Source organism: Chlorocebus sabaeus, chromosome 1, assembly GCF_047675955.1.
Source record: "Chlorocebus sabaeus isolate Y175 chromosome 1, mChlSab1.0.hap1, whole genome shotgun sequence".
Lineage (NCBI taxonomy): Eukaryota > Metazoa > Chordata > Mammalia > Primates > Cercopithecidae > Chlorocebus > Chlorocebus sabaeus.
This window is the reverse complement of record NC_132904.1, coordinates 84,902,589-84,928,214: the sequence shown is the minus strand read 5'-3', so window position 1 is coordinate 84,928,214 and position 25,626 is coordinate 84,902,589. Positions and strand designations below refer to the sequence as shown.

At 36.0% G+C, this 25,626-nt stretch overlaps 1 long non-coding RNA gene across 2 annotated transcripts in view; it reads right to left on the bottom strand.

Annotated features, from left to right (window-relative positions):
• The window catches only part of LOC140712627 (uncharacterized), a 65,560-nt gene extending 40,998 nt beyond the window's left edge, over window positions 1–24,562 (bottom strand). For both annotated transcript variants that reach the window (XR_012094359.1, XR_012094358.1), the window contains exons 1-3: window positions 24,387–24,562; window positions 17,013–17,126; window positions 7,933–8,023 (exon numbers count right to left, since the gene is read on the bottom strand). This is a non-coding gene — a long non-coding RNA (uncharacterized lncRNA). The remainder of the gene's footprint in view (window positions 1–7,932; window positions 8,024–17,012; window positions 17,127–24,386) is intronic.
• Window positions 24,563–25,626: the final 1,064 nt, after the last annotated feature.

Genomic DNA, 25,626 nt, shown 5'->3' with positions numbered 1-25,626 from the left:
TATCTTTTCTCCATTGTGTATTATTGGTACTCTTTCAAATATCTGTTAACCACATATGTGTGAGTTTAATTCTTGGCTCTACATTCTATTCAATTGGTCTATGTATCTGTCTGTATGTCAGTACCATAGCGTTTTAATTACTGTAGCTGTGTAATATATTTTGAAATCAGAAAGTATGATAACTCTAGCTTTATTCTTTCTGCTCCAGGGTAGTTTGGCTATTCTGGGTCTTTATGGTTCCATATGAATTTTAGAATTGTCTTTTCTATTTCCCTAGCAAAAGCCATTAGGATTTTGATGGCAATAGCATGAAATCTACAGATTGCTTTGGGTAGAATGGGCATTTTAACAATATTTAGTCTTCCAATCCATAAACATGGGATGTGTTCCCATTTGTTTGTGCCTTTAATCTCTTTCATTAATACTTTGTTGTTTTCTGTGTATAAGTCTTTCACTTCCTTGGTTAAGTTTATTCCTAATTATTTTATTATTTTTGATGCTATCATAAATGAGATAGTTTTCCTAATTTTCTTTTTGGATAGTTCATTGTTACTGCCTAAAAATGTTACTGAGTTTTGTAGGTTAATTCTGCAACTTTACTGAGTTCATTTATTGGTTTTAACAGTTTTTTGGTGGTCTTTATGATTTTCTACATATAAGATCATATGATATGCATATGATCTCCATTATTAGTTCATTAGCTACAACTTTAAGTTTTTTAGTAGCTGTTCTGAAGATTATAATAAACATTTATAACAGTACCACAGAGTATTAGAGAAACTATATGAAAGTATACTGCTGTAAATTTCTTACATTGTATGTGAATTACAAAAACATTATTTACAGATTAATCATGATAAAGATACATACTATAAACCTTAGTGCTACCATTAAGCACTAGCAACACAGGTACTGCTTAGTCCTATGAATGTTATCTAGTTTCCTCTGTTTTGACAATTTTGAGACCAGCACCCCAGTCCTACTCTGCTAATATGCAATATTCTATATATATTGTTTCGTGTTGATATTGCTATGGACTCAATTGTGCCTCTCAATTACAATGTTGAAGTTCTAATTCCCAATATGATGGTAGTTACAGATGGAACCTTTGGCAGGTAATTAGGATTAGATTAGTTTATGAGGGTAAGGTCTTTGTGATTAGATTAGTGCCCTTATAAAAAGAGAAAGAAATCTCTCCCTTTCTCTCTCTTCATCCTCATGCACACAAAGAAGTTATGTGAGCACACAGCCAGATGGTCATCACCTACAAGCCAAGAGAAGAGGCCACAGAATGAAACCTACCTTGTCAGCACCTTAATCTTGGACTTCCCACCCTACAGAACTGTAAGAAATAAATTTTTGTTGCTTAAGCCACCCATCTACGATATTTTGTTATGGGAGACTAATATAGGTATTAACAGAAATCTTCTTAAATGAATGGAATTACACTTTACAGAAAATCTCTCCATGTTACACAGGGCTAAATAGAGATGAATGTAAGAACCTTCCTTATGTCATTTGCCAATAACTACAGAGAATAATGTTAAGGAAAAAATACTAGTACATGTAAAATTAGCAAAAGATTTTTAAACATTAAAATAATAAAGAAAGCTATTTAACACAAGCATAAACCAGTGGGCTTCAAGTTTAGGGGCATGCAAATAAAACTGGCTACAGGAATTACATGTGTAATGTTGCGCTAACATTCTGTATGGTAGTATAGAGAAAGAAACTCCATTATTAGAATTTAATGTTGCTGATGATTTAGAAGAATAAGAATTTATATTTTATTTATGCTTCCTACAGTACTTAGCATAGCATTCTGCATATTTTAACTGCTCATTAATATGTTAATTCCATTTAATTTTATTCCTTTTGATTACATATTGCTTTCACCTTGTAATCTTTTTTAAAAGGCAAAACACTGCATTACAATATGAGAATATAGAACAATAAAATGAGAACACACTTAAGATAACAGACCTTGGATGGATTCCATTGTGGAGAATGTAAGGTCATTTCACTTCTTTGGAGTTCTGTTTCATTTTCAGGAAAACAACAGGGTTGGCAAGGTGATCCTGTAACCTCATGCATTTATTCATTAAATGACACTGTTTTTTGAGTACCTATTTTATTACAAACATTAAACTAGGCACATATAATAAATCTCTGGCTTCATGAAACTTTATGAAACTAGCTTTATTTAGATTTTTTTTCCTTTTTTTTTTTTTTTTTTTTGAGAAAGAGTCTTGCTCTGTCACCCAGGCTGGACAGGCTACAATGCAGTGGCACGATCACAGGTCACTTCAGTCTCAACCTCCCAGGAACAAACCATCGTATCGCCTCAGCCCTCCGGTAGCTAGGACTACAGGTGCATGCTACTATACTCAGCTATTTTTTTCTGCATATTTTTTAGACAGGGTTTTACCTTTTGCTTAGGCTGGTCTTGAACTCTTCAGCTCAAGTGATCCATCTGCCTCAGCCTCTCAAAGTGCTAAGATTAGAGGTGTTAGCCGTCATTTCTGGCCAGAATTTTTAGAATTATTATTTCATCCCATTGCATCATCAGAAACCTTAGCATCTTGCAATACAGTGTATGTTGGGAGGAAATGATTATGGTGTATAGGGTACTGTGAAGTAGAGGCTGGAAAGCTGAAAATCACATTATCCCGATTCCTTTGAAGCTGAGATTCTGGATATGCTTATGTTTCACCAATCAGATGCACAAGCATGAAATCTGAATTTAAATTGTTTTAAGTAGAGAGAAAGGCCAGGTGTGAGACCTCTATTTTGCTGGTGTGGGTCACAACAAAACACAGAGGTTATGAAACTTTCTGTAGCAGCAGCTTCTCAATTCAACAGTCAGATTCCTGATTATGATCGAAAGAGCAAAACCCTTAGAGACACAGTTCTGTTATATGGATTTCTAAGTGATTTTTGGAAGTTCTACCTAAAAGTCTGTTATTTCATTTATGCCCCAAATTCTGTTAGTGATTTAGCACACATTTATAAATTTCTTTCTGCTAGAATTATCTATATAGAGTCAGTACTCTGCAACCAAACACTGGCTGACAGAAACGACTAATAAAAGAGAAAATATACTTGGGAATAACTGCATAATAGTCCAAGTCAAAAGTTTCCTGGCTGATCTGAAATTATTAGTGAACTGAGAGATGTTTGCATAAGTGTTTAAGAATAATGGATTTCTTTTCAGTAGGACTTCTGAACATTTTTAAATGGTTAATTTATGTTTTAAATCACACTGCTACAGCATTTCCCCCAATGTATTTGACCAGGAAATTAACCGTTCATTTCAGGGAAAATCTATTATCAGCTGGAGAAACACAGAGTTTGAGACATTGGTCTCACGTATTGCCCAGCAGTCTCAGCCAACAACCTTTGCTTTTGTTCCAAGTCTGTTTGTTCCAAGCAATCTATTTAGACTTTTATTTTCCATACATCTTGTTGTCATGCTATAGTAAGTAGTTTTCTAAATAGGAATATCAATCTCCAGCCAATTTAAAACACTGTACATTCTTTCATTAGAAGTTGATGACATTAGTTGCTTGAACAAATGGATTCCTTTTGAGCCTGGATAAAATAATAAAAATTAGATGAAAAGGCAAAACCAGTTTATTTCAAGAGCTGACAGAAATAAAAGGGAAAATAATGAGAAGATAAATAGATTTTGTCTTTATTTTCCAATTTTTGAGTAGATTTAAATGAGTTTAATGGGGGTAAGACTTGTAAAAGTCAGAAGGAACTCTGAATATGTTTGAGGTGAGAAAATATTTAACTACTAGAAAATCTTGGGCACTGAGATCATCCTTAGCTATACAAAATTAATGACATCATTGTGTAATGTGCTAAGTACTATCATTTTCTAGAGTAAAGAGAAAAGTTATTTTAGCCTACAGTGGTAAGGAAAGTAATTGCAGAAGATATGATGTTAAATTTCTAGTTGGCTTATTACAGCTAGAGTTGATTTCTAGGTAGAGTGGAATGTAAACAAGATGACTGAGGGTGGTTCAGTGTGATTGCAGACCTGCATATAATTTCTGCAGATCTAATGAATTCTGAAAAGCATAATCAAGTCTCACTACTTGACTATGTATCATAATGTAAATCAAATGCTTAGAAAAGGGAAATAATATCCATGTCAGTATTATGATTAATTATCATGAACAAACTTAGATAATATTGTTACCATTACAAACTTATAAAATGTTAGAATTAAAAAGAATTTTTGAAACTATGTTATTCAAATCCTATACCCATCTTTCCACCTAAAATTTAGTTTGGTTCAAAAGAAGAGGGAAAAAATGGTAGCTATATTAGGCTAACTTGGCCACAATAAAAAATTTTAAAAAATAGGCTAAAAAATACTCAAAGAAATAAGGGCTAAATATTTCCCAAAGGTGGCAAAAGACACAAACCTACATATTTAAAAAGCTGAACAAACCGCAAAGATGAACATTGTATAATAGAAGCTGTTGATGTCCTGCCCATATTCTCTTTGCTACCCATTGCCCTGACCCCTCCGCTTGCTGGAAGTAGTAATGTTGTCTGCCACCCACAGTTTCTCCCTTCTGTAAAGAATTGTCCTTGGTCATTGGCAGCCTTGTTGCTCAGGAAGTCTGCTAATCTCACTGTCTGTCCTTCCCTTGGACCTTGGCAAAAAAAAAAACAAAAAAACAAAAAAACAAAAAAAAAACAATGACTGATGCAGGAGTACAAAAGGCCACTACCTTACTCCAAGGGGTTATTTACACTGTACTAGACTTTTCTCCAGAGATTCTGTGAAATTAGAATGAAGCTAGTCTCAGTCTGAGGCAACACTTTGTTAGCTTTTTTCCCATGCCCATCTTGCTGTCTCTACTCACCTCCTCAAAAGAATATGGAGAATAGCCAGAATTGTATTAATGGAGTGGTAGGATGCTAACTACAATAGTCAGGGAAACCCTCCTGGGGATACAATGCTTAGGCTTCCATATGAATGAAAAGAAACTCAGGAGCAAGAAGACAATGGATTGGGGGAAACTATCATGTTCAAGAAACAGAAAACAACAACAACAACAGTGTTGTTGAAAAACAGTGAGTAAGAGGGAAAGCTAAAGGAGTTATGATCAGAGAGGTGATCAGAAGCCACATAGACCATGGTAGGAAATATATATATATAATGTGTGTATATATGTGTGTATATATGTGTGTGTATATATATGTATATGTATATATGTGCATATGCATATATACACACATACATATATATACACACACACACATACATATATTTAAAAATACATTGCCTGCTCCGTGAGGATGGAATTTAGAAAAGCAGTAGATGAAGTACAAAGACCAGTTAGGATGCTAATATAATAGTCCAAATGGCTTGGATGCACATAGACATGCTACAAAAGGAAAGATTCAGGATATACTTGGGTGGTACAAATGATGTCACTTGCTGCTGCGTTGGGCATGGGGAGTAAATAGAAGAAAGCGATCGAAAACAACTCCTAAGTTTTTGGCTTGAGAAACTCCTAAGTTTTAACTTGAGCTCACTTATCTGAGCAGATAATGGTAACTTTTACTGAGATGAGGGAGATTATGGGAGAAATACATTTGCTGAAGGTGGATGAGAGTTAACAGTTCTTTTTTGGAAATGATAAAGTTGAAATGCCTATTATTATTCAAAGTGAAAATGTCATGAATTTAGTTGTGTATGCAAGTCTGGAGCTCACGAAAGATGTCCAGATGGAAATTTGGAAGACATCAGCATACAAGTAGTACTTAAAATCCTAGAACTGGAGGATATTTTCTACAGGAAAAAATGTAAGAAAGCAACAGAAAGAAATCTGAGACTCGACCCTAAAGTACATCAACAATTAGAGGTTGAACAGGATAATTTAAGCCAGAAAAGGAGACAGAATGAAGTCTCAGTGAGGCAGAAAAAGAAATGTGTGGTGTTAAGGAAAGCAGAATAAATAAATGTTTCAAGAAAGCAGGAGTGACTGCTGGTCAAGAGTTCCTAATAGACTATGTCAACGGCAGAGAAGTAACCACTATACTTGTTGTCTTGACTAGAGCTGATTGAGGGTAGTAGTGGGAACAAAGACCAGGGTAGCAGTATGTTGAGGAGGGAGTGAGGTGGGTGGCGAGTGGCGGAGAGACAGGAAGTCAAAGAGGTTTATTTGTGCTTCTTTTTATGTAACTACTAGAGAGTCTAAATAACAAAGCAAATAATTTAATAAAGAGTAAAATAGCTGATGAGGGAGACAGAAACACACTAAGATCAGAGGATTTGTGAAAAGAAAAAAGAATGGAATCAAGAGCTAAAGAAGAGAAGGGGCCTTCAAAGAAATAGCATCTCATCTCCCATAACAAAAGGGAAATAATAATAATCTCTAAATCATCCTTGCTAATATGTAAAATTACCATGCATTTTTGTATATTGGCCTCATCAATCTTTTTTATTTTTATGTTTCAGTTTGAATAATTTCTATGGACATCTTCCAGTTTACTTTTTTTCTCAGCTGCATTCAATCTGATTATAAATATTCAATATTCTTTACCTTATCATGTTTTTTAAAAAAATTTCTAGCAATTCCACTTGATTGTATTTATTGTTTCTATCACTATGCTGAAATTCATCTCTTTATGCATGTCATTCTCCTTTTTCTTTAGGTCCTTTTTTACATTAATCATAATTATTTAAATACTCCTGTCAGAGAGTTTCAACTATAGTTTCAGCTATCAGACTCAACTCTGAATATTATTTTTCTTGCTTTTTTTTTTTTTTTTTTGACAGAATCTTACTCTGTTACCCAGGCTGGAGTGCAGTGGTGCGATCTCGGCTCACTGCAAGCTCCACCTCCCAGGTTCACGCCATTCTCCTGCCTCATCCTACCAAGTAGCTGGGACTACCGGCACCCGCCACTACGCCCGGCTAATTTTTTGTATTTTTTAGTACAGATGGGGTTTCACTGTGTTAGCCAGGATGGTCTCGATCTCCTGACCCCCTGATCTGGCCACCTCGGCCTCCCAGAGTGCTGGGATTCTTGCTTCTTATTCTTGACAATGGGGTCATTCTTTCTTGCTTTTGTGGGCACAGAATATAATTGTTACTGAGTATTGGTAATTGTGTGTGGAAAAACAGTAGATACAAAAGGAAATAGTATTTATGCTTGGAAATGCGTGTACCTCTACTTCTGAGTTGAGTCAATATAGTTAGTAGTTAGGGTAGATTTGGTAATTGCTTTTGCTATTGTTACCTGAAGTGTACCACACACTTCCAATTCCTCCAGTGATGGGATATCTACATTGTGCTTAGAGTGGTTCCTTGGGTACCAGAACGTTGTTTTTTTTTTGTTTTTTTTTTTTCCCCCAGTATTCCTGATCCATCCCCTGCTTTCAGTCATTCTCTACCACAGAGAGACTCTCTTGTCACCCTTTGTCCTGGTCCCAGTTGGTAGACTATTATTGCTGGTTACTCAGTTTGAAGCTCTTGGAGAGAAGATGAGATTCTTGGCTCTTCTGACCCAGTCTCAGTCTTAGGCAGATTGTATACACCTGGGCCTTGAAGCTTTGACTTTTCAGCATTCCTGCTTCTCTTTTCCTCCTGGATCCTGCACATACTCCAGTTGTAGCAGACTTCTGCTTTGTATCAGTCCAGGAACGTGGGCCCAAAAGTTTTCTTTCAATTTTCCAAGAGGCAGAGATATTTTAATTCTACCCTTCTCCCAGAAGGAATGGGTCTTTTTCTGGGTCCTGGAGAAATAAGATTTTCCTACCTTTTATGTTATCACATTCATGTAAACAGAGGACCTTTGTCTGGCCCTTGATGTTGGAGGAGTTGTTGCCTCTTCCTCAGTGGCTTAGTAATTTGTTTTATTTGAGACATGCATCCAGAGAAGTGAATGGTCATTTCCAACTTACCCCAGTGGCGATCAGTCACTATCTGCTCATCCACACACTGGTGCCACCAAGGGTCCTGTGTCCAGTCTTCTGCATGAACACCTCTGGAAGCCTGTGGAAAAGTACATGTGAGTTAGGGTAAACTCCTTTTGTGTTTAGGTTCTCAGGGTCATGAATAAGCTATCCTACACATTGCTTTAAAGAATTTGGTAACATTGTAGCTGATTTTTAACATTGTACTTGCTTTTAGGACAGCAATATTTTTTCCTCTTATGTTCTGTCAGAAATGAAATAGTTCTTTTGTCCCATCCCTTCTCAGAGTAGTATGCCATTCATTGGAATTCAGTTGGTTTGCCTTGCAATATCAGCTCTCTTTATGATTTCAAAAATATTTTTATGATTTGGTAGATTGTCTTTTTCTCATTGTTAAGAAAGGAAAGACATTTTCTTGTCACATTCTACATCTGAAGCAGAAATGGACGTCCTCATCTACTAATTTTAGCATCAGTTGGTAATTCTTGCCTGAAAATTATTATTTTTGAGGTCACACATTTTTCTAATTTCATTATCATTTCCACATTTATTAATTGACATTCAAAAGCTTGTGCTTTGAAAAAATACAGGTGAAAAAGGACTGTGGGAGTATCCACAAGCAATAAGGGTACCCCACACTACATTTCCTGAACTGTATGAACTGTGAAATATTTTCCAGAAAATTCTAGTAAGTTTTCTTAATTCTGCCTCTTAATCAACATATAATTAAATTCCACAATCATTATTTCAGGGTTTACTAACTGCCTAACATTGAATTATGGACCACGCTAAGTTCTATTGATACAAAAGAAGATGATCTATTGTCTGTTCTCAAAAATAGTTAACCTTTACTCAACATTTACCATGTCTCAGGAACTCTTCTAAATGATTAGTAAGAATTGCTTTACTTAATCCTCACAACAATCCTATGTGTTGTGTACTTATTACTTTTTTCATTTGTAGTACATTCAACCACAGTAGAGATTCATAAAAATTAGGTAGTCTGTGAGAGACAAAGTTGAGATATAAACCCAGGCAATCTGATTCTAGAACCAGTGCTACTATGCTCCACTGCCTCTAAGTGTGGTGGAGTTAAATGGGCTTAAGACCTCTTCTCAGTCAGATCTGGGTTCTAACCTTGGGAACAGCGTTTACTATACGTGTGGCATATGGTCAGTTTCTGTTCCTCTCTCTTTAGTTTTTTTTTTAAATCTGAAAAATAGGGAATATAATACCAAGGTTCTTAAGCTAGTCTAACAATTAAAGGAGAGTACGTACAGAATGCTAAAGAAAATCTAGTACTGTGTCTGACATAGTAACTCAATCCTTAGTTCTCTTTTATTTCCTTTTTCATGAAGGCTCTCAATCTGGTACAAATAAAATATGTTTCAGTGTGGCAGTGCTATGCCAAGAGATGTGTAAAGTACTCTTCCAATGCAGAATAATTAGTTCTTCTCAACTGGAGAGGAGGTTAGAGAGAGGTTCACAGGGCAAATGAGCCTGCAGTGTCATAAAATGCATGGCATAACCTGTCTACTTGAAAAGGAATGACAGTAATCAAAATTTAATGCCAACTTCCTTTTAGTCTTCTGAAAATACTCCACTCACATTAGCAGATATAGCTACTACACGATTCTTCAAGATAATTTTTAAAAGCAGTAGACTTTTGGAGGAGAAATATTTTTTCCACAAACTTGTGGGTTCTGACTCTGGACTTTGCTCTCTGCTGTCTATAGTAACACTGAGAAGACTTTTTTTCACCTCCAATTGTGTAGTCTTAAGAAACTAATAGATGGCATTCATGTCCCCTTGAGGCATTTGTTTTTTAATCTTGCAGAACATCTCCAGTTTTCTAAGCTAATCTTCCTATTCTGCAAAGTTTATTCATTCCAGAGACATTCACTGTCATTCTAGGCTATAAGAAAGGTGTTGAAGATACAGTAGTGAGAGTTACTAAATTCCCTGCTCCAAAGGCACGTGCAGCTAGAGAGAAGATAGACAAGAGAAGAGATGTTTTCTCAGGGTGCTGTAGATTACAAACTCTTCTTCCTCCAAGTCTCCATCTCTAGAAAAACACCAGTAAAATATGAGCAAGCCTCACACTTCAGTCACATTTGACAATGTGCGTAAAATTATTGGACAATAAAAAAGAACGGAGCAACATTACAGTGAAATTATATCTCCTTTATCTGGCACTGAGATTATTCTTGCCTCTGGTTTAGAAAAAGCTGCAGAATCAGAAAAACAAATGGGCCTAATCCTCCAGAGAAAATGAAGAACTTGGAGGCAGGAGAGAGCAAAGCTAGCTGGTTCAGAGTCAGTTTCGATGAGAATATCAACTATTTGATGCAATCTGAACCTGAGACTAACATATTTCCTGTTCTCATGATCAAGTGAAGTTTCCTCTCTTGAGAAAATCTCTTTTTTAGGCACTCCTATGATTCAACTGACTGAATCCTTTAAGGACTCAATATTAATCAATTGGGTTCTTTAACCAGTAGCTGTCAGTGTAATTTGAAGAGTTCAATAGAATTACTTCAATCATTCTTGCTCCATCCACATTATGTTCTTTCGTTCTCTTTCTTTCTCTCTCTCTCTCTTTTTTTTTTTTTTTGACAGAGTCTTGCTCTGTTGCCCAGGCTAGAGGGCAATGGCACAATCTTGACTCACCGCAACCTCTGCCTCCCAGGGTCAAGCGATTCTCCTGCGTCAGCCTCCCGAGTAGCTCGGATGACAGGTTTGTGCCACCACACCTGGCTAATTTTTTGTATTTTTAATATAGATGGGGTTTCACCATGTTGGCCAGGCGGGTCTTGAACTCCTGACCTCAAGTGATCTATCAGTCTCAGCCTTTCAAAGTCCTGAGATTACAGACATGAGCCACCATGCCTGGCCCATTCGCATTATTTTCATTTTCATTTTTTTTTATTTTATTGTACTTAAGAGAGATGAAAACACCTTGGCATAGAATTTCCTATGAGAGGTAATGGTGGAGTTGGGGGAGAAATTCTTCCCCATTTAAAAAATTCTACACACTCTACATCCTTTACACATAAAAAAAAGGGGTCATTGACACATGATCAATAGTTTTCCTGTTTTGCACGCTTACGACCAAAGGCCCACATTTATAAGATGCCCAGCCAAGGTTAGCAGTTCATTCTGTGACCACAGATTAGGATTTTTCTCAATGCACAGCAAAGGAACCTCTGCAGGCACCAAATTTTGGAAACACTAAGTCCTTACTCACCAAAATCATTATTAACCAACCCAGAGCCCTGGACAACCAAGCTACCTTATCCTCAAAGTTTTGAAATTAGGAGAGATGTCAGTCCCTCAATTTGTCCAAAGAAAAATAAAGTTTCATGTCAGAAGGAAGATGTCCTTTAAGGGGAAGATAATGATAGAGCCAGCTCTTTCAATATTTCTTTTTAAGTAGACTCAGGAGAAAGAGGTTGGTCCCATAACCCAGAGACATACGTGCCTCTCTCAGCCTCAGAGCTAAAGAAGGAGATTGTACTTGTCCTTCCGAATTATGCTAACTTTGCACAAGAAAATAGTGTCATGGCTTCCACAAACCATAGATTTCTGAAGGTACTCAGAGGGAGAGAGCTAGGTTAATTTTAGAATTTTTATTTAAAAACTAATAGAAGTAAATGTCTTTGTCATAATATGTGTGTGGGGGAAGGGATGGTAGTAGGGAAACACTACAACCTAGTACTAGGCTATAAGATCTGTGCTCTTGATTTCCAACTGTGGTTGCAAGAACTGTGTTGATTTTCTCTTGCTTCCTTGTTTGCAAAGGTTGCAACCTTACATGCTACACATGGTATTAGCACCACACTCTAACCAACTGAGCTAACTGGCCTCCAACAATACGTGTGATAAATGCACGTCCAACTTCTAACTAAACGAATGTTTGACTGAATAGTTTTGCTTTTTAAACTCTGTAGACATTTGATGCGCCTCTTAGTTACTTCATCAGTGTCATATACGGCTCATTAAAAGTCATTTTTATTCAATAAAAATATATAAAATATGTACTTGGTACAGGGATTGTGCTAGACCTCTTTTGAGAAGGGGGTATAGAGATAAATATGAATTGCATATATAGATATAGATCGTGAGATAAATGGAGATAAAATGACATGGAAATGATGGAGAGGAAAGTGTCATTGTTGCCAAGTGAGTTGGATAAGAGAGAACCTCAGGATTAGAATTGACTCTGGAAGGATGGGTAGAATTTGAACTTGAGAGATGGAATATTGCAACCAGAAAGAAGAGTCTGAGTAGGAACATGGCCCATGAGGATCAGGCATAGGTTTGAAGGGAAATATTGAAAATAGGTTGCAGGTCCCGGAATACTGAGCAAAAGGCCTGTATTTACCTACCACTGAGAATTACAGTTACACTCATTATTGAACAACTTGGCTCTATAAAATATGCTGACTACCTTTCTGAGTTTAGTTCTCTTTGTCTGAAATTCTTTCCCATCTTCCCACCTCCATCACTATCCCTGGTCACTTTTTTCTACTTCATTTTTGACCATTATTTGGATATCAGCGTAAATATCACTTCCTCAAGGAGACTTCTTTAATCCATCTGATGAAGTTAGAGCTTTTTAAAATAATTATGCACAATGCCCTATGATTTTCCTGCAGAGCAGATATGAAATTTTAATTACATAATCTTTTGTTTAATTATTATTTTCCCTGCTAGATGGTAAGCTTCAGGAAGGCAGAAATAATTTTCATCTTATTTAATTCTATATCCTCAGTGTCTAGCAAACTATCTGGTTTATAATGGGTGTTCAGTAAGTATTTCTGGAACAAATGACAAACTAAGTGAAGATATAAAGATAGTTAGCAATATGATATGCTGAAAGTAGGGAAGATAAATACTTTAGGGTTCACAAAAGCATAGGGGTGAGCAATATGACAGTACTGTTTTCAATCAGGGTTTAGCTGACAGAGAAGTCTTTAAAGTATGTGCTATGCCAAGTCTTGTAATATACATTTGAGGTGGCACCACTAATATAAACAACAAAATAATAGCTCCATATATCAAGGGCTTATTGGATGCCAGGTTGCCAGGTTATACATGCATTACTTCATGCAGAGATGAGTAAGACATGATACCAGCAATTCATCATTGATAGGGGAAAATGATAATGAGTAATGCAAATAATTAACTTTAATGTGTAAACATTGTCTCTAAGATAGAAGTAATTACTGGGAGTTTCAGAAAACAGAGGGCGTGGGAGAAATTAATTTTGCCTATGGGAATCAAGGAGGAATTCAAAGAGGTAACATTAAGTTAGGCCTTGAGTACAGCAGTTAGATAAGGACAGAGAGGTGTAATTAAAGGTACTATTGAGAAACCTGTGTGAAAAACGACATGAAAGTTTAAAAGTGCTTGTCAAAGTTCAGGAAAGAATGAGTAATGTGTTGTAAGAGGAAAGTGAATGGGAAGTAGTGCAAAATAAAGGTGGAAAAAGTAAACTGGGGCCAGATTGTGAAGGTCTTGGCATAAGAAGCTAAGGAGTTTGGACTTGACGGTATTCTGAAAACAGTGTGGAGACTTCTAAAGTCTTTTTTTTTTAATTAAGAGAAAGACAAGTGAGATCAAATGTATAGTTTAGAAAGACTGCTTCTTTTGATCCAAGACCTGAGAAAAGCTTAAAAGAGATCTCTATCAGCAAAAGGTTGCACTTGATTAGCAACTCCTGTAGGTGTCCATGCAGAATGAATACCATGTGATCTTGGCATTGAAAGTCAGCTGATTCTACACCTATCATTCACCCACACTTCTGCACAAACATTGCAACTACCCTTAGCAACACCATTCCAAATTGAGATTAAATGTACAGTCATGTATCCTCTCCCTTTCTTATATTGGCGTAGTCAACATCCCAATGTTCACAATTGTTTATGAAGTATTTATGTCTATTTTTCCTAGAAAATTGTAAAATCTTAAAAGGTAGAATACAAGTTTTGCATAATTTGAATCCTGGCTAAGGTCTAGTGAGTGTAAAATAAGAAATTAATATATTTATATAGATTTTTTAATTTCATGAAGAAAATATGCTTTTACAATATACAAGCAACACTTCAGTGTATAAACCCACCCTCTAGTGAAAACCACCAATGGCACTTAGTTTTATATATTATCATATATCTTTATGCATAGACAAATCCACATGCACAAACTTTTTATTTTTCCTTTTGGAAAATGGATTTACTATACTATGTATATTTTTGACTATATAATTATTTTTTCACTTAGACTGTCACGGATAGCTTTTCAAATCAGTATTGGAAGATCTAACATACACTTTTAAAAATAACTGTACAAAACGGCATAGTATGAACATATGATAATTTAACTTCTTTTTTATTAATGATTATTTAAGGTATTTAATTGGTTTCTAATTATTAGTTCTCACAAATTATGCTGACATAATTATTATTTGAGTTCTTGAACACTTTCAAGTATTTTTGTACTACAAGTTACCGACATCAGTACTGCTAAGTCGAAATACACATGCTTTTTCAATACATTTTTTCAAATTATTTTCTAAAAGGAGTATATAAGTTTGTACCACTATAAAAGGTTTATTGAACTGCCTATTTTCTCAAACCAGTGCTGTTTGGCACAGAAGCCACTAGCCATATGTAGCTACTTAAATTTAAATTTAAAAAAATTAAAAATTCAATTTTTAGTAACATTGGCAATATTTATTTATTTCCATATAGGATCTCGCTCTGTCACCCAGGCTCTGGAGTGACGTGGCATGATCATGGCTCACTGCAGCTTAAGGGATCCTCCCGCCTTAGCATTCAGAGTAGTTGGAGCTACAGGTGCCTGCTGCCACACCTAGCTAATTTTTTTGTTTTGTTTTAGAGACAAGGTCACTGTGTTGCCCAGGCTGGTTTCACACTCCTGACCTAAAGCAATCATCCCACCTGGGCCTCCCAAAATGCTGGGATTACAGTTGTAATCCCACCACACTTAGCTGGCAATATTTTAACTGACCAATAGCCACATGTAGTTTTTGGTCACGATAATGAACACCACAGATACAGAAAGTTCCATCATCACAGAAAGTTCTATTGGACAGTGCTACCTCAAATTATGGTTAACATTGGTTGTTATGAATCTTTATGAATCTTTTACGTTTTGGGCAATATAAAATTTTTCTTTTTTTTCTTTTTTTTTTCTTTTTTTTTTTTTTTAGAGACAGAGTCTTGTTATATTGCTTAGGCTGCTTAGGCTGGCTTCAAACTCCTGGGCTCAAGTGATCCTCCCACTTCAGCATCTCAAATAACTGGGACTGCAGGATCCAACACTGCAGCAGCAATATGGTACATTTATCAAGGCCTCATTTTAATTTTGGTTCTTATTCAAACTGTAAGCATTCTTAAAGTGTTTATTGATTATTTCTATTTCTTCTCATGTTAAGTGGCTGTTCATATTCTTTCTTCATGTTCCATAGGATTGCTTGGCATTTATTATTAATATGCAAGACAAATATATATCACCTGACTCAATGTATCTATGAGGTAGCAGAGCAAAACACAATTTAAATAACTTTCCTGTGACATTGTTTGACCCATAAAAAGAGTTTGAACTATAATAAGCAATTGCTCACAAAGAAATGCCTCATAATAAATTATAAATTATGTATCTTTTCACCAAAACAATTTTCCAAATTTTGTAGTTTGTCAACACTTGATTAATACATTTGAGATTATTAGCTGAAACCAATAAAACCACTTTTCTTGATAAAGAATTGAATATATCTAGTTCATCTTAAATAAACTCAACTTTATTCCTGGTTTTTCTGACCTAGAGAGGCTTTACTGAATTGAGAGACAGACTGCATTAGGTTCTCCAATGTTTGAAAAAGTGATTTACAATAAAAATGAGATTGTAAAGCCCTCTCCCCCAAAACATAAAAAAGCGTACTTCTGTATGCTGTAGATGTAAAAATGTAGAAGAAATCAAAATGTAAATGAGGATTTTCATGCTTTTAGTTTTAATGATTATAATTTAGGGCTAAGAATTTACTAGCAGCTGGCTGGAAGACAGAAACAATAGCAATTTCAATGTTTCTGTAGCACGTTATAATTCCCCAAAAATCTTCACACAAATCACTCTTTGCGCAAAAATAAATGAACAACAACAATGAAGTTGGGAGAAAACTTGAAAATGCAGAGTTGGAAGGTTAAAGGTTTAGGTTATAGGAGTCAGAAAAGCCTGTTTTGGAATCTTAGAAGCTTTCTTGGTACTGGCCAAAGCTTTTCTTGGTGCTGGCCAAAGTCAATGTACCACGAAAGGGAGGTTTGCTCAGATTGGCCCTGATGGTGCACAACAGAGGCATTGTCACCCAGGATGTCACTGGGCAGCTCAGAAAGTAATGGGGTCTGAAGGCTAGAAATAGACCCTGAGAACTGGGGCACAACCCATGGAAATTGGGGGAAATGAGAAATGAGTTAACGTCTGAGAGTAATTCCAAATATAGGGATTAGAAAGAATGGACTAGATAACCCAAGATGGATGCTCTAAAGGTTTTTTGACCTGTAAAATAATGATGATGATGATGACGATGATGATTATGATGAGTGATGATGATAGCCACCTTTGCTAAGTAATTGTATTTAATCTTCACAATGATTTGTTATTCAAAAAACCTAATGTTCACTTTGACAAAACTGGCTCAGAGGTGTAATAAGTTACCAAAGCCTAATCACAAGCAGACCTATAATTCTAACTCAAATCTTTTAACTTAAAATTTTATGCTCACAACCTCTCCTATCCTTGGGGAAGTGAAATAGTCTGAGGATCCGTCTCTATCTTTAGGTGCAACTGAAATGAGTGACAAGAATGTTTTTTAATAAATGAATGTGTACAGGTTGAACTTCAAGATTCCAGATATTGCAGGGAAGCAGTTTTGAACTCTCTTTGGTGGATTGTGTTTGTGTAAGGAATAGAAGCTTCTCTTTAGGGGTGATCTTATCACTACACAATGTCAAAGATAAATATATTTTCAGCCTCTGCATTAAACTCACCTTGCCACCTCTTTGTCTTTGCTCCCCTCACATCAAGTGCCTCAGCAGCCTGTGATTCTGTGATTTTATAATCTCTCTGGTTTCAACCAAAATGGAAAAAGTAATCTTAGGTACCTATGAAGGAAGAAGAACAACATGATCTCACCTAAGAAGGACTGAGGCTATTCAGTAATGAAAATCAAGAAAAACCTGCAACAGAGAGTTCATCCCTGTATTGGGGGTGTGGTGGGAGTCTCACAGTGAGATGGCATCACCAGTTCGTGTTGCCCAATACCCTTGCTAAGAGTGTCTCTTAGTAAGAGTCTCTGATATGAACGTAATATTTTATTTTCTTTGAATTCTCTCAGATATAACTTTGAGATAAGGATATGTATCTGACTGGAGTTGTCGGAAGATTAAATGTGATGATTATGTAAGCATTAATGAAGTTCCTGAATTGAAAGAGGCAATAATAAGAGGAGACTTTTTGAAGTGATGGTGAGTCATTTCCTCCCTATAAAATATTTCTGAATTCTCTTTTCTCACTGCAAAAATAAGGATACTAGTACTGCACTGTTACTGTGACAATTAAAGGAGATACAAATGCAAAGTGCTTGGCTTATAGGAGGTACACAAGAAGCAGAAGGTATTAACATAGCTGTTTCTTCACCAGGGTCTGTGTAGTAAGAGGATTCATAGGAAACATCTCTGGGACCCCATCCCCAATTTTCTTCTTAGCATCCTCAATGATTTATGTGTAGATACTAACAACTCACTAGATTACAGATCCATTAAAGGGGAAAGGTGTACATATCCCAAATGCCCAACTATAGGGGAATAATTATATATATTTTGAGGCTTCTCTTTGATGGCATATTCAGTGTAATTAATCTAAATTCAGATAATAAAATATTATGTTACACAAAATAATAGTAGGCATAAGTTCTATGTAACAACAATGTAAACAAATATATGTACACAGATAAAGTCTGTTAACTCTATAAGAGCAGAAGCATTAGTGTGGGTGTATGGCTGGGGTTGGGGAGGGTGTTAGCTCTGTGAGACTAGGGACATGTGTATGTGTGTATAAGAGTGTACTTGCCTATGCATTGCAGCATTGCAGTTTTCCAGTAGGGTGCATGGCACAGATATATTAGTCAAATAATATATGAAGTGGGGGAAAAGGAACATAGAAAAACAAAACAGTTCTCTTAAATAAATTAGAGTTTAAATTTTGCTTTAAAATTTGTCTGTACTGAATTTACAATATGAAAAGCGGGCAATAAAAATCGTAGCTTCCTAGAATACCAGAGAAAGTTATCACTTGGAACACAGAGGTACATACATGTTACCTTCCCTCCTACCCCACCTCAAAGCAACCATTGTTAAGAGTTTTCTGGTTTTCTGAGACTTTTTAAAAATATATATACAAACATAAAATTACAGATATTCTCTTACCAGATAACCTCTGTTGCACATCATGTATTTTGGTCATCTTTCTATATTCGTGTTTAAAGCTCTTATTCTTTTCTTGACAACTCCATAAATATTCCATAGTATGTGTTTTTGTTTTTGTTTTGAGATGGAGTCTTGCTCTGTTGCCCAGGCTGGAGTGCAATGGTACAATCTTGGCTCACTGCAACCTCTGCCTCCTGGGTTCAAGCAATTTTCCTGTCTCAGTTTCCCAAGTAGCTGGGATTACAGGTGCACACCACCACGCCTCCCTAATTTTGGTATTTTTAGTAGAGATGGGGTTTCACCATGCTGGCCAGGCTGGTCATGAACTCCCAACCTCAGGCGATCCACCCGCATCAGTCTCCCAAAGTGCTGGAATTACAGACCTGAGCCACCATGACTGGCCAACAGTATGTGTTTTCCTTAATTTTCTTAAACATTTGCATATTACTCATTATTTATGATTATAAGAATGATATTATTATTTTACTTTTTTTCTTTTAATAGAGTTCTGCTCTTGTGGCCCAGGCTGGAGTGTAATGGTGCTATCTCTGCTCACTGCAACCTCCGCCTCCTGGGTTCAAGCTATTCTCCTGCCTCAGCCTCCCGAGTAGCTGGGATTACAGGCATGCGTCACTATGCCCAACTAATTTCTGTATTTTTAGTAGAGATGGGTTTTCACAGTGTTGGCCAGGCTGGTCTTGAACTCCTGACCTCAGCCACCCAAAGTACTGGGATTACAGGCGTGAGCCACTGCGCCCAACCTGTAATTAACTTTTATCCATGGAATTGTAGAGTCAAAGCACTATATGAACTTAAAATTTTGATCAACATTGACAAACGGCTCGTCTGGAAATGCTATTTCTATTATTGTACCCATCAATAGGATAGCAAAGTGTCTATTTTCACACATCTTCATCCAAACTGGATATGACATATCTGTTACATTTTTATCATTCTTATAGGTAAAATTAATCAATATTCTAATACGCATCTTGAAGTACTGATCAGGATTATTTTATTTCATTTAAACTACTAATTTGTATATCTGGCTCATTTTTCTATTGGGTTTTTTTCTTTTCTTTTTTCTTCGAGACGGGATCTCGCTCTGTCACCCAGACTGGAGTGCAGTGGTGCGATCTCCGCTGACTGCAAGCTCTGCCTCCCGGGTTCACGCCATTCTCCGAGCCCGCCACCATGCCCGGCTAATTTTTTGTATTTTTAGCAGAGACGGGGTTTAACCGTGTTAGGCAGGATGGTCTCCATCTCCTAACCTGTGAACTGTCCGCTTTGGCCTCCGAAAGTGCTACGATTACAAACGTGAGCCACCGCGCCCAGCCGGTTTTTTTTTTCTTTATTAGTAAAGAATATGTGCTTGTTCAAAAGGAAGTCTGAAATGCAATCACTAAAGACCCTCGTTAAATTTAAGGTTTTTTTTCCCTGGGAGAAGCAAATCATTTACCGCTAGGGAGAGTAGAAAAACCCTGACTAGGAGCAGAAAGAGTGAGAATTCAAAGTCGGCAATTATTTCTGGAGCTGGCTTTGCCCTTCTTCTTTGCTCAAATGCGGAGAAGGCCTTCTGTTCATGAAAACAGACATCTTAGCCAAACACCAGAGTTAAAAATTAGGGCTCTCAATTTTCCACTGGGGAGGGCGGGTTCTGCCTGTGCTTGAGATACTTCACCTTAAGAAACAAACATTAGTTCATCCACTCAACAGGTAATTTGCTAGTTAATGAGGTTACAGCAGTATAAAACAGATGTGGTCAGTGCCACTTAATGGTGAGGAGGAAAACAATTCTCCTCCCTGTCTTCAGTGGAGGTTTAGGGATAGGGACTGGTGGATGATTAGGGGTGAAGGTAAACAAGGATGAATATACAGACTGATGCATTTTGAGAAACATCGGAATGGAGTGAGAAAGAAGATACAAGGCTGGTGAACATGTGTTTGGGTTATTATTTAACAAACATAATGGTAAAACATTAAATTATTCTCTTACTGGGTAATTGTTTGTTACTAATTATTTAGCAAAGTTAATAACTGAAAACTATTCCTACATTTTTTTTTTCTTATTTGGTTAAGTTTTCTTTCAGTAAAACCTCCTTCGCTATCCTCACCCCATTTGAGAGATACTGAATTTGCATTCAATAAGTATATACTTCTGATAGCAGTATTATTCTATTTAGCTATATTAACTTGTTGGGGGGGAAAAAAAGCAGTGGATGCTTTGTGCTTTCCATGTTTGAATAAGCCCATTTCTGTCTATTTCTAAAAATGTCAAATGTTTTTAAATGTTTTACGGATACCCATTTAAAATACATTTTTAAATTGTAAAACTGTGATATTAGGATATCAAAACTAAAAAAATAAACATAGTCAAATTCTCTACTTTTAGGGAAAAGAAAGCATGACTCAAAAGTTTTAAAATACTTCCCCCTATGAAAACATTCTGTTCCTCCCTTTCACACCCTTCGTTTGTACAAGAAAAGATGAAGCGAGGGAGAAAAAGAAATGGAAATTAACACTGAGTTTAGGTGGCATATGTATTCCGACAGGGCATATGAGGGTTTTATCAGCAGCTACAGAAACCACTTCCTCTCTTCAGTGTTAGTTTACTAATCCCTTGAAGCTTGACTGCACCTTCCACTCTTCACGTTCTGTAGCCACTCACCTCCTCTCACATCCCACATTACACCTCTATGTGCTATGGGATCCATCTAGGCAGCAGTTACTCTTATTTCAAAACAAGGATGTTAAAAATTACTTTACTCATCAACAAGTGAAAGATCATGCCTTGTGGCTTTGTGAGCTGTGCCACACGGCTTAGCTTCTTGACCCCAAAGCTTTCCCTAAAGTAAGAGATATTTGCTTACTATAAATGCTTCTTGAGTTGCTACGGGGTAATTTGCAAAGAGGAAGCAGAGGCTCAGGATAATGCTAGATTTTTCATGTCTTGGTATATAGGGATCTTTCCTTTTATGTTTATAAAATTAAAAATTGGGTGCATTCAGTATATGGCATACTGACAGAGCATAGGAACTGGACACTGACCAAGGTTTGAATGGTGACACTGCTATTTACAAGCTGTAGACACTCTACAAGATAAGTAACTTGCAGATTATTATACTATCTATCTCAGGGTTTATGGGGATTATATTTTTAAGGTAATTCAAAATATCTGAAATAGCAGGTGTTTGATAAAAGTAGTTTTCTCTCCTTTCTTCTGAAATTCAAATAACCAAATTTCACATCGCTGGAATTTTGGTAAATCTTTATACAGGGGAATTATCACTCCTGAATCTCATTCACAATTATACAATATTCTTTCTTGGTTATTCTAATCTACATTTTACTAGCACAGAAAAATTAAGTCAAAGACTCAGTAAGAAAAAGTGGTTTTCCCCAAGTCACCAGCTAGTTAATGGTAGAGTGTGGCCTGACATCAGTTTTCACGACTCCGAGGTAGGAAATGCCAAAAACAGTCTTTCAAAGATGGTTTGCAGTAGTCCTTCCCATATTTTCATTTTAAATTATTAAAACAAAAATAGTTTGTCAATGACAACTTCCATTTTCCCCAACTTGGTAGTACTACCTTTATAGTTAGATGCTAAATAACATATATTTTGATTAAATAGCTCTGAATTATCTTATATAACTTCTATTTTATTAATAGCAACAGGGTCTATTAATATGCACATATGAAAGTCATGCATGAATAGAAGACACACTACTGGTTAATATGTGTCTTTGATGCGTTTTGCTTCCTCCACTCCATAAATCAACTTCACATGGTCTGAATTTGGAAAACCTGGATATAAAGTTCTTCCTTGGTTACTGTTTTTTGCTTGCTACTCTTTTCCTCTCAAAAGAACTATGAATGTCTTGAAGGTCAGGAGAGCAGATTCTTAGAAAAAATATGAAGAAGACCAAGGTTTTTTATTTTTCTATGTTTCTCCTTTCCTTTTTTCTCAATCTCTGGAAACCTCCCACACTTGAGGGCCCAGGGCCCTCCTGCTGTGCTGTTCTCTCTGGGCTTTATCTAAATTAAAATCTTTTAACCACTTTCTCTAGTATCACTAAGGGATTGTGTGGTAAAAATAATCTTAGCTAACTTTGAAGTTAGAAGTGATTTTTTAAATTGTATTAGTGGAGAGGTCATAATGTAGGCATATTTTGTTACAGTTCTCAGAAGTGTTTGCATTTTAACCAGAGGCAATTAAATTCAAAAAATATTTATTGAAGCCTATTCTCAACCTGAGTAGCGTCAATTACAGGACCTTCCTGCCATGCCCACCTCGTAGAAACATGCTTAGGAAGGCAGACAAATAAATAAATTAAATGAAGCATGCAGTCAATATGGTGATGAAACCAGGTACAGTGTGTAGCTGTTGTACAGAAGAAAGAACAGGAAAGACTTTCTCAACGATCCAAAGGAATTCATCATAAAAGTGAAATTTCAGACATCAGTGATAAACTAGTAGAAAAATTGCTACCCGTAAGCTAAATTTCACTGTTTTGTCACATTGAAACGTTATGCAAACAAAATAGAAACTTTCATGCCTCTTTGCCAAATTCTTCCCTCTGCCTAAGGCACCCTACCTAAGTCAGTTTCTCTTTTTCTGTCTCTCTTTCATCTTCTCCTTCTCTCTCTCTCTTGCTCACTAGCTCTCATTCTCACTCTGCTCTTACTGTAAAAACAAAACATGTGCAACCATCACAGACTAGCTATAACCTCTCCTCCTTAGATTCAAATCTCTTACTTGCCTTTAGAAGAATTAGAAGAATGGTTCCCTTCTTCATGCTCTCCTCAAACTGTATTTAAAACTCACAGCCTTTATCATATTCTGTGTATTAAGTCACTACCACTCAGTTTAGTAGTAATAAACTTTCACCTTTCTGTTATAAATCTTACAGTTTACAAAGTACTTTCATATATATCATCACATGTGATCCTGACAACAGCTCTTTAAGGTGGGAATTATCTTTGTTTTATTATGAGAATATCTAAACCTCAGATAAATTACCCAAGATAATACATTTAGTAAGCGGCTGCCAAAGTTAGGTCTTCTGACGCTAAAGTGATTTCCCTAATGTAATTTTGAGACAATATTCTTTGCACAACATCTTACAAATTGAGAACATCATACTGGATCTGAATGGAGAAAATAATAAGCTACATATTCTTAAACTTTATAGTTTCTTTGCCTCTTATGTTTAACTATCCAGTAATTTTTATTTACCACACTTTTTTAACATTTCTCTTCAAAACTGCAAGTTCTGTTTTTGTTCCAGAAATACTCTGTGGAATTAACATGTGCATAGAGTCAAACTACTTGAATTTTATTTTATATATTTACAAAGGTCTTTCTGTGCATAATGTATTGGATCACTTGACTCAAGGAATTAAACAATACACTGTTAATATTATGACTGGGAAATTTCCTTTAAATAATTTTAATTATTCACTCAATTGTGGGTTTGCGTTTTTGCCCCTGCTACATGGAATAACTACATCATATAATTTAAAGTAGATTCAAGTTTAGACAGAGTATGTCTTGAGCTGTTATTTAATAGAAACGGCTCTGAGAAGTTGCTACATCTAACTAGTGTCAGAAATTTTCCTAGGTTAGCTAACACTTATGAGGCAGGAAGAAACTTGAGTCACTATGTAGCCAACTGTCCATTTTCCCCACAATAATGAATGTCATGTGCTCATTATAGTAACCCTTTCTAAAACACTAAAAAATATTTACAGTAAAAAAAATAATAATAATAAAAGCTAAAAAAAAAAAAATAGGGCTTTGGACAGGCATTTCTCCATGGCATTTCTGTTGATCTTGTGTTAGGTTATCTTTTCAAGGTTGTTCCCATAGCAAAGAGCTTCTTTGAAACTAGAAATAGTGTCTCCTTACAGGTCAAAGGACAGATTTATTTGCTCACCAGGACAGCGAAGATGAGATGTTTCCATCTTCTTTCTGGAGACATTCCAACATAATCAAGATATTGTCTTTTCCAGAGGAGAGGTGGATAGGTTCGCCAGAAATCCCTATACAAAATTAGGATATCCTCATCTGAGATTTCGTCAATCGTAACAGAGAATCATGGAATGATTATTATTTACCTGGACCCATGTCTGCCTTGCCCCCTCCTTCTCTCTTTTAGTATTATTAAATAAATATTTTCTCCTATTATTATGAACTCCATGTACAGATTTTTATTAGCTGCAAATATTTCCTCATTTACACAAACCATAATTTTTTGCTCACCCCTATATAATTTTCATTTTTCTCTACTATAAATATACATTAATAAACATCATTGCTCTTAATTTTGTCTGTATATTACATGATTTTTAATAGGATAGCTGTGCAGATGTGAAATTATCTAAAAAAATGCTAAAAAGATTATTTGAGATTCTTATTTCATTTTACCAAAATGCTTTCCAAAATATTTGAACCATGTTGTGTTCTCCCTAGGCATGTCACAATGTGTTTTCATAACTATAATCTTTCACTTCTTCTTCACCACTCATGGTTTTAGCTATTCTGGATTATTCACACTTCCTCAAATTTCTATAGACCTATTCAACATGTTCTTTCCTTGACTTTAAATGCTGTTGGCATACACAACTCTTACCCTGCAGAGCTCAGCCTATCACTTTCTCAGAGAGTTCTCTGACTTCCTAAACTACCATTCATTATCATTATGATACTGACACATATCTTTGTGATACTCATCCCACAGGTAACTGAGGTTTTATTTCTGGCTTAAATTTAAGCTCCATGAGAGCAAAGGTCTCATCTGCCATGTTCATTGCTGACTCCCTGCTGCTAACACAGCTTAGCATGGAGTAAGTAAATATGCACTTGTATGAATGAATGAATCTTTCTTGAAAAAGTGAATTTTTTTCAATGTTCACAAAATCTAGTGAGATAGGCATGGCAATTATCCCTAATTTGACCTGTAATGAATCACAGAAATAGTTTGATCTTCTCAATGTCCAAATGAGTTGGTGACAGAGATATAATTATAAGCCAGGTTTCTTGGCTCCTAGCAGATACTTTTTCCAATATATGTTTCAGATATTCTGAGTATTTCTGTGATTTAAAATGACAGTTTTGTGCAAATTGAGTTCTAGGGAGAATCATAGAGATTCTCTAAATATTTATTGTCTATGTGT